We start from the raw sequence: 10,319 nt of genomic DNA, 5'->3' as shown, positions 1-10,319 counted from the left end.
GGGATAATGGCAGATCACCCCAGTTGTCCCAGGCCTACCTCCTACCCTGCCCCAGCCTATGGCTCAATTCAACCTCTCTGTTTTAGGCTATTTTGAAACCCAGGTAGGATCCAAGGTAGTGGGGATGGGGTGTTGGAGCCAGGTATGATGGGAGGGAGAAAAGGTCAGAGGATGAGGGAGTTAGAACTCCTTAGCTCTTTGCTCCCTGTGAGGTGTGTGAAAATATGTTGGTGCTCTGGGAATTGAAGGAGCAGCTAGCTCTAGTATTACCTAGCTAGACCTAACATTGCTTTAGTTTCTTGCGTGGAGGGGATCTTTTAGCCCCCACTAAAGGCAGATGAACAGGTCTCTGACATCCAGGATTACACAGAGCTGGAAACTGTTGGTGCTCCCCCTAGCCATAATGGGGAAACCTTGTAATGCATGGGAACTTAAATAAAGTACTCTAAAGGGTATTATTCTAGTAATGGGGAAAAACCAGGTATGGACTAAAGGCTGGTCTGATCCCACATAACAAAATGTAAAAGCAAATATTCAAACAGAGCAAATTGTTTCTAAGTAACTTATGTGTCCTAGAACAAAGTTCAAAAATATTTGTTAAAAAACAAGAATATTTGGTACCCACAAAAATATAATTTACAATGTTTGGCATTGAACAAAAATTACCAGGCATGGAAAGAAGCAAGGAACTACATCCCATGATAAGGAGAAAAAATCAAAATCAACCCAGAAATTATACATTAAATAAATAGGCACATTAAAAAAATCACAACTCTACCATATATGATCAATAAAGTAGAGGAAAATATGAGCATGTTAAATAGAGACATGAAAAATACTTTTTAAGTTTTTTTCCTTTTATTCTTTACAGAGATTTTGCCCCTTGTCAGGCTGGCGTACATGGCTCTCTGCAGCCTTGACCTCCCGAGCTCAAATGATCCTCCCATTTCATCTTCCCAAGTAGCTAAGACTACATGTATGTGTCACCGCATCTGGCTAACTTTTAAATTTTTTTGTAGAGACAGAGCTTCCTTATGTTGCACAGGCTGGTTCTTGAACTCCTGGACTCAAGTGATACTCCTACCTTGGCCTTTCAAAGCACTGGGATTACAGGTGTGTGCCACCACACCCAGCGAAAAATACTTTTTAAGTAAAGTTTCAATCAAGTGTCTAGATATAAAAAATAAAATATTGGAGACAAAAAAAATGCACTGGATGAGACTAACAACAGATTAGACATGGCAGAAAATAAAATATTGGTGAACATGAAGATGTAGAAATAGAAACTAAAACAAAACACAGAGAAAAAAAGATGGAAAAAATGAAGAGTATCAGTGAGCTGTGTTACAATTTCAAGCAGTCTAATATGTGTGTAATTGGAGTCCTCAAAAGACAGTAGTGGACAGAGAAATATTTCAAAAAATAATGGCAGAAATTGTTATAAATTTGGTGAAAACTTCATGTATAAAGAAAATTAGACCAATATGAATCATAATCTAATTGCTTAAAACCAGTGATAAAGAGAAAATTATAAAAAGCAAGCAGGGGGAGGGGGAAGAGGCATTACATAAAGAGAAAGAAATATAAGAGTGACAATGGACTTCTTGTCAGAAACAATGCAAATAGGAAGATAGTGGAAGAACATCTTTAAAGTACAGTCATGTGGTCCATAACAGATGCTGCAGTCAGTGATTGATTGCATATATGATAGTGGTCCCATAAGACTATAATAGAGCTGAAAAAGCCCTATTAGCTAGTGATGTTGTAGTCATTGTAATATCATAGCACAATTGCTTAATTTTTTAAATAAAAATTCTATAAAACTTTCCCATAAAGAAACTCCAGGTCAAGATGGCTTAGTGGTGATGCCTATCAAATATTTAAGGCAGAAATAATACTCATACACATAAAATTCTCCAGAAACTGAAATAGGAATGAGCATTTCCTAAGTCATTCTATGAGGCCAGCATTACTCTGATACCTGGACCAAACATTATGAAAAAAGGAAAATTATAGATCAATATCACTCATGAACATAGACATAAACATTCTTTAAACATTTTTAGCAAATCAAATCCAGCAATGTATTAAAAGGGTAATATATCATGACCAAGTGGAGTTTAGCCCCAGGAATCCAAGGCTGGCTTAACATTAAAAAATAATCAGTACAATTTACTATATTAGCAGATAAAAAAGAAAACCACATGATCATCTCAGCTAAAAACTATATGATCCATCTCTTTATATGGACGAAGAGCAACTGAGAAGATCCAACATCTATTACTGATAATTTAAAAAAAAAAAAAAAAAACAAACCTCTCAGTCAATTAGGAATAGAAGGAAACTTTAACATGATAAAAGCAATTTATGAAAAGCCCACAGTTAAAATCATACATAATGGCAGATGGCTCAAAGACCCTCTAAGATCAGGAACAAGGCAAAGATGTCCAATCTTACCACCCCTGTTTATACCATTATACTAGGTTTCAGTCAGTGCAAAGTAACAAGAAAAAGAAATAAAAGGTATCCAGATTGAAAAGGAGGACGGAAAACTGTCTTTATTCACACATGACATAATCATTTCTGCAGGCAATCTTAAGGGACCTAAAAAAGCTGCTAGAACTAACAGATTAGTTTAGCAGAATACAAGGTCAATATACAAAACTCAATTTTATGTATATCTACTACCAATGAACAATTAGAAATAGAAACTTAACAATATCATTTATAACAGCATCAAAAATTTTGAATCCTTAGGTGTAAATAAACAAGAAGTGTATAAGACCTGTGCAATGAAAAGTAAAACATTGCTAAGAAAAATTAAAGAAGATGTGAACAAATATAAAAATATGGTGTACATGTGTCAGAAGACTCAATATTGTTCAAAGCAGTTCTTTTTTTTTTTTTTTTTTTGAGAGGGAGTCTGGCTCTGTCGCCCAGGCTGGAGTGCAGTGGCCGGATCTCAGCTCACTGCAAGCTCCGCCTCCCGGGTTTATGCCATTCTCCTGCCTCAGCCTCCCAAGTAGCTGGGACTACAGGCACCAGCCACCTCGCCCGGCTAGCTTTTTGTATTTTTTTAGTAGAGATGGGGTTTCACCGTGTTAGCCAGGATGGTCTCGAACTCCTGACCTCGTGTTCCCCCCGTCTCAGCCTCCCAAAGTGCTGGGATTACAGGCTTGAGTCACCGCGCCCAGCCTCAATATTGTTAAGATATCTAACCTTTCCAAAGTGATCTACAGATTCTATGCAATCCCGGCCAAGTTTCTAACAAGGATTTTTTTTTTTTTTTTTTGTAGAAATTCACAAGCTGATTCTAAAACTTACATGGAAATGAAAAAGACCTAGAGTGATCAAACCAATTTAGAAAAAAATAAAATTAGAAGACTTATGCTCTTGCCATCAGGATTTATTATAAAGCTACTGTAATCAAGACAGTTTGGTATTGTCATAAGATAGACATTTAGATCAGTAGAACAGAATAGAGAGTTCAGAAATAGACCCACAGATAAAAACCAATTAATTTCCTACGAAGGTGTCCAGGCAAATAACTGGTGAAAGGATGATGTTTACACCTGCTGCTAGAACAGTTGGAATCATGTGTAAAAACTTGACCCTTACCTCATATCCTATATAAAAATTAACTTGAAACAGAACATAGACTTAAATGTCAGAGCCAAAACTGTAAAACTTCTTGAGGAAGTTAGAAGAAAATCATAGTTGTATTGGGTTTGGCAAAAATTTCTGCAAGAGAACACGAAAATCAAGAACTGTAAAAAAAAAATCAGTAAGTGGAACTTTATCAACATTGAAAACTTTGTTTTTCAAAATACACTGTAATGAAAATGAAAAAGGCAAACCATAGACTGGAAGAAAATATTTGCAAATGTAAATCTGACAGATTTGTGTCTAGAATATATACAGAACACTCACAACTCAATGATAAGGCAAACAACCCAATTAAATAGTCAAAAGACATGAACAGATGCTTCACCAAGGAAGATACACAGATGGCAAATAAGCACATGAAAAGGTACTCAGCATCATGAAACAATGGTGAATTGCAAATTAAAGCAAAAACAATATTTGCTACCCACCCACCAGAATGGCTAAAATTAAAAATATTGACCATACCAAGTGTTGGTGAGGATATGGAGCAAAAGGAATTCTCAGCATTACTGATGAGAGTGTAAAATGGTATAAGCAGTCTGGAAAACAGTTCGACAATTTCCTTAAAAGTTAAACGTATCCCTACCATGTGACCCAGCCATGCCATTCCTAGATAGTTACACAAAAGCAATGAAAGCCTGTGTTCATTGGTACAAGTACTAATACTTGTACACGAATGTTCACAGAAACTTTGTCATAACCCAATCTGGAAACAATCCAAATGTCCATCAATGGTGAATCAAAAACAAACTGTGGGACATCCTTACCATGGAAAAATAGTCAGCAATGAAAATGAACAAATTATTGATAGAAGCATCAGTGTGGCTGAATTTCAGAATAATTATGCTAAGTAAGTGAAAAATATCCAGCAAAAAAGCATACATACTATATGATTTCATTAATATAAAATTTGAGAAAATGCGAACTACTCCATAGTGATAGAAAGCAGATCCATGGTTTGGACTATAGTGGTGATGGACACAACCAAAGTGGGCAAATTAGAGGAATATTCATAGAGGGAATGATGAACAGGACTTGGGAAAGGACCAGATATGGAGGATGAGGGAGAGAGAGGTGTTTCCCCTGTTTCTCATTTTCAGATTAGGAGAGTTGGCACAGGTGCTATTCCCTACAATAGAAAACACCAGTTAAGTTTTGGGCATCCTGGAGTTTTGGGTGCTTTGAGAAATTCAACGCAATCACTGAGTAAGCAATTGGATATTCTGGTCTGTTGCTCAACGGGGATGCCTGAGCTGAAGGCAAAAGGTCTCAGAACTCAAGGCAACTCAGCCAGTGTTCATGAATATAAGTCGCCTGGATCCACTGAGGGAAGTGGTGAGCCTAAGTAGTTTTGGGATGCAATCTGTGAACAATCCAAATTGTAAGATAAATTTGTTCTGCTCCTCTTTGAAGAACATGAGATGTTTTATTTTCTTTTTATTCAGTGGCTTAAAAAACATATATATGGGGCAAAGAACCCAGTGTAGTTTAGTGAAAAGGGCCCTGAAACGTTCAGGAGGCCTGGATTCTAGTGCTGGGTCTCCCACTGCCTAATTCTAATTTTGAGACTGATTTTGGGCAAGTTGATTCTTCTCTGTCTCTTGTTTACTCTGGGCATAGAATTCTACGTTGGCAATGACTTACAGCATTATAAGCCTGTTTTCTAGCTTCTAATCTTTCTCCTTTGGGTCCTAACTGGAAGTCTAGGGTATAGCCTGGGCCCCATCTCTCATGGACCCTGAACTACAATTGCTGTTTCTCAAGTGGCCATGAGACTGCAGAAAGCTCCATCAGCTGCTCAATCTCCTCTCATCTCCTTTCTGATTAACATTCCATTGTAAAACAAGAAGTATGGGCTTTTAGCCCATCTATCCATTCATCCAATTTTCATATAGTACCTACTATGTGCCTGGCATTGTTTTAGATGGAATAGAAAGCCAGAGTTACCCTGTTGTCCTTCTATGACTTTTTTTTTTTTTTTTTTTTTTTGAAACAGTCTTGCTCTGTAGCTCAAGTGCAGTGGCGCAATCTGGGCTCACTGCAAGCTCTGCCTCCTGCGTTCACGCTGTTCTCCTGCTTCAGCCTCCCGATTAGCTGGGACTACAGGTGCCGCCAGCATTCCTGGCTAATTTTTTGTATTTTTAGTAGAAATGGGGTTTCACCGTGTTAGCCAGGATGGTCTTGATCTCCTGACCTCGTGATCCACCCGCCTCAGCCTCCCAAAGTGCTGGGATTACAGGTGTGAGCCACCATGCCTGGTCCCTTTTATGACTTGTAAATATGATTTATGTGTGTTCATCTAGCACTTGTTTGTTTCTTTCTTTCTTTAGAAGCCTCTTTCAGTTGGGCTTAGAGTTAGAAGACAAAAATGAATATTTAGATCTATGATTCAGCAAATTACTGCAGTTCTTTGTGATTCTTTGGCTCAAGGTCAAGTTCAGAGTCATCTCTTATTTTTATTTAATGTGGTTATTTTGTGTTCTGTTCTTCCAGATTTGGCTTTCTAATTAAATTTCATCCAGATAGATGGGAAAATGAGTTTGCCTCCTTAGTTGCTCTCAGGAGGGGGAAGGGACTTGCATAATAGGCCTGCTAGGGGTGGGGAGAAGGGATTACAGCTGGTAGTAAGTAAAATGAATCATGCATACATAAATAATAGAGAGCAGACCACCCTGGAGCTGGACTGAATTGCATTTTTAAAAACTACACATGTGTTAGAGAGAGTGCAGCATTTCTGCAAGAAGCTAAGAGATGACCTTTAGCTTTTTGCAAGATATTTATCTCCCTGAGGCCCTGTAGTTGCCAGGTGTGGGGTAGAAGTGTGAATGAGACAATTTTCTCTCTTTACATCATAGTTTGATGTTCTCAAATAGATTTATATTCATCAACATAAATCTATTATGTATAATTTTAGCTTTAATCTTTATTTTTGTGTGCTTTGTATTTTTCCAAGTTTCAACAATGAATAGGTATTTCTTTTGTAATCGGAAAAACAAAACCCATGGTAAATGGAATTTTGAAATGAAATGTATTATCTGGATACTGTGATGGGCACAGAGAAAGGTTTAGTGTGGATGTATAAAATCTGTCATAAGTCAAGACTGCAGGCAGCACAGGCCTTTGGAACTTAGAACATGGTGCAAATAACCACCCCACCTCCATCCCCTAGAGGACTCCCTGGTATTGTCATCTGTTACCTCAGTCTCTGTCCTAGACTATTTGTCTTTCCCCATGGTAAAGTCCCTTTAAGTGTACAGGCAGTAGCTCATTGTTTCTCTAAGTCTACAGTACAGGACAAAGGAGGCTGTGCAAATATTTGTACAATTTTTGCTCAAAGGCTTGAAAGTGAATTGAAGCTGGACACCTGCTCCCAGTTGCTTATAGTCTAGGAAGGGATTACTTGTGTAAAATGGCAGCAAATGCTGCCTAGCAGAATATTCACGACGTGGGTGAGCCTGGGACTATTTTTATAAGATGGGTGGGCTCTGCTTTTTTTTTTTTTTTTTTTTTTTGAGACCGAGTCTTGCTCTGTCACCCACGCTGGAGTGCAGTGGCTGGATCTCAGCTCACTGCAAGCTCCGCCTCCCGGGTTCACGCCATTCTCCTGCCTCAGCCTCCCGAGTAGCTGGGACTACAGGCGCCCACCACCTCGCCCAGCTAGTTTTTTGTATTTTTTTGGTAGAGACGGGGTTTCACCGTGTTAGCCAGGATGGTCTCGATCTCCTGACCTCGTGATCCGTCCGACTCGGCCTCCCAAAGTGCTGGAATTACAGGCTTGAGCCACCACGCCCAGTGGGCTCTGCTTTTAATGAATGTTGAGGGTTTCCTTGGAGGTCAAGATGTGAATTTGGAAAGGACAAAGGAGCAGGCTGGGAATAGGAGGGGAGACAAAAGTTATTGAGCACACAGCATGCACTTTTCATTTCTACAGTTTACAGTCACCAAAGAGGATGGCTTGCTCATTTATCAGATTAATAATGGTGATGATAGTTGCTATTTTACAGGAACTGATGTGTGAGGTCCTATACTAGGGGCTTATACTAGTCAAGACTCTCTTGGTTGCAAGTGACAGAGAAATCCAATTCTAATTTGCTTAGGGGAAAGTGGGGTATTTACTGGAACGTGTACTTGAAAAATCCAGTGGTATGTGGGATTCAGGCACAGCAGAAACCTGCCTATGACATCCATTCTCTTGTGAAGATAAATAAAAATGAAAGAAAGAAATCTGCCTATTTCACCACTCTGCTTTGTCAGCTGCAGGCTCTGGCACAGTCTCCCCAGGTGCCGGCCAGATGGTCCCCAGCTGTGTCAGGCAACCACGGAGGAAAGAGATTTAATGGGAGTAATGGTCTTGAGATGCTTCCCCATATCTATTTTCCCTGTAGGAAGCTTTTCTTTTTCCTTCCCTGTAGCCCCTTTCTCCATTAAGGCTCGGTGGGTACCACTCAGAACTCAGAGTCCACAGGAAGAGGGAGGAGGTGCCTCCTCTAGAATGGAAGGTAGCATAGACATCCTCAGGGAATCGGGAAGGTGAGGGAAAGAAACAGGACGTGAGTCTAGGAAGTGTATGATGTCTGATTCCATGAGGGCCTGAGGCCATCCCTACACCAAGTGTGGACCTAGCGAAGGGGATGGTACAAAGACACAGATCTCAGATAGGTTAAGGAGGAAACTGAAAGCAGAGAGGGCCTGTGTTCTATCTCCGGGCTGAGACTCTGCCCCCACAGTATGCCCTGCACCATCAAGCAAAGCGCTGGTGTGACAAATTTTGCAGAGAAATGGCTAGAGATGGTGTCCTGAGTTACCTTTAGTCCCCTTGTGACAGAGAAGGGATCCAGGAGTGCCCACATGCTCCATGCAGAGGGTGACAGTGTGTCCACGAGTGAACCCAGCTGCCATGGAGTCACAGAGGCTGAGAGTACAGCATGGACATGTGGCCGAATCCTGCAAACAAAGCCAGGTCCAAGGCTAGTTGCAATGGCTGGCAGAGAAGCTGATTTTCTGCTAGAACTAGAGCTGTGAGCCTGTGAGCCTGGATCTGCCAGGGTCTCATGTGCGCATGAAAGCATAGCTCATGTGGAAGAAAGCAAAGCTGACAGGGGGAGTCCCTGAGACCCTGGGACTAAAGCCAGGCCTGAAGCAGACAGGCTCTTCATGTACACAGCCCATCAACCTTTTGTGGTTTAACCTAGTGTGAATTGGGTTGTCTTTTACAGCAGAAAGCACCTTGACTAACCCATGTAGAGAAGAGGGTAACAGTGTGAGCTAACCAGTAGAGCCTGGAATTGGTGAGAGGACAATCAGAAGGGGGAGAGGAGACATTGCTGGGTGGGCTGGGGTGGGCTTCTGTGAGGGCCAGGTGGGAGAGTTGGGGGTGATGCTAAAGGGGACAGTGAAAAGATTTCATGCTCATGGATTGGGAGAGGCTGCCAGTATTCAGGGCAGAAAGAAGGCCCGGGATAGCGCCGCATAGGGGGAATACCAGAGGGGGACAGGCAGCGAAGTCAGGTACTGACGAGCCATTAAGGCTGATGAAGAAGGCATGCCCGGTGGCTGACAGAATGGCGAAACCATGGGGATAAATGGAGTTGGGAGCGTAGAAGAGGTAAAATTTGGTGCCAGACGTGGTAACTTGAGGCGGAAAGTTCTAAGAAAAAAACCGGAGGGTAGGGGCAAATATGGCTAACATATCTGGGCCAAGTGTGTGGATTTGAGAGCCATCAATAAAGGAGAGAAAGCAGAGGTCAAGGGATGAGATCTTCCCAAAAGTGCACCTCAAAGATGTATCTGCTATATAGCAGCAAATTCGAATCCGTATCTATTTTGCCTGAGGCTAGTTGTGCTAGGTCACACAGCTGTAGACCTGGAGCTGATAGCAAAGGCCTCTCTGACAATCGCTGTTGGTCGTTTCATCTTCCACAGAGAAATCTGGTGGGAAACTCCAACCAGCTGGAACCTAACATTTGCAATAAATGACTCACAAATACTGATCAAACCAAATACAACCGTGCGCCTATCAGATGTCTAACGGGGCGTTACAGGCAGCCCTCAAGTGCTCTGAGGCTCTTCAGCAGCTGCTCCAAGGAAGCCGCGGGCTGGGAGCAGGTGGGAAGGGCGACTGCGCAGGGCCGCGACCTCCCCGGGTCCCTGCAGGCCGTTGGAGACGGAGCAGCAGCGAGGACTAGAGTAACACAAGGCCGGAAGTGTTCTGAGCCGGAAGAGAAGTGTGGGATAGGCCGAAAGGGGTGGGTGGTTGGGGGTGACAGTTTGGGTCTACGTGGCAGCAGGCTGACTCCAGACGCGCGCGCCCACCCGGCGATAGGATCAGCGGCGCCGGGACAGGCACATGGCCCCAAAGCACCCACACCAGGGCCCGGGCCGGCCAGGGCTGCGTTCCTGGGCCTTGGTGCTCGTCCGTGCAGTCCCTGACCCTAGGTCGGGAGTTGTGAAGCGCGCTGTGGCCCTGCGCGTCTGTGGTCGTGGTCCCCGCGCGCTTGGCGTGTCCGTGCCCGTGGCTTTGCACGCCGAGGGCTCTGCAGACTGACCAGTTTCTCGGGGCTGTGCTGGGCCTCCCAGAGGCAACGTCTTCCAGCAACCCCGCGCGGTCGCCCCCACCCAGCCTCACCGCAACAACGCCTCGGGGCGGAGCTCCG

Source organism: Colobus angolensis, unplaced genomic scaffold (genome assembly GCF_000951035.1).
Source record: "Colobus angolensis palliatus isolate OR3802 unplaced genomic scaffold, Cang.pa_1.0 Scaffold46, whole genome shotgun sequence".
In the NCBI taxonomy this organism is placed as follows: Eukaryota; Metazoa; Chordata; class Mammalia; order Primates; family Cercopithecidae; genus Colobus; species Colobus angolensis.
This window is presented reverse-complemented; position numbering follows the sequence as displayed.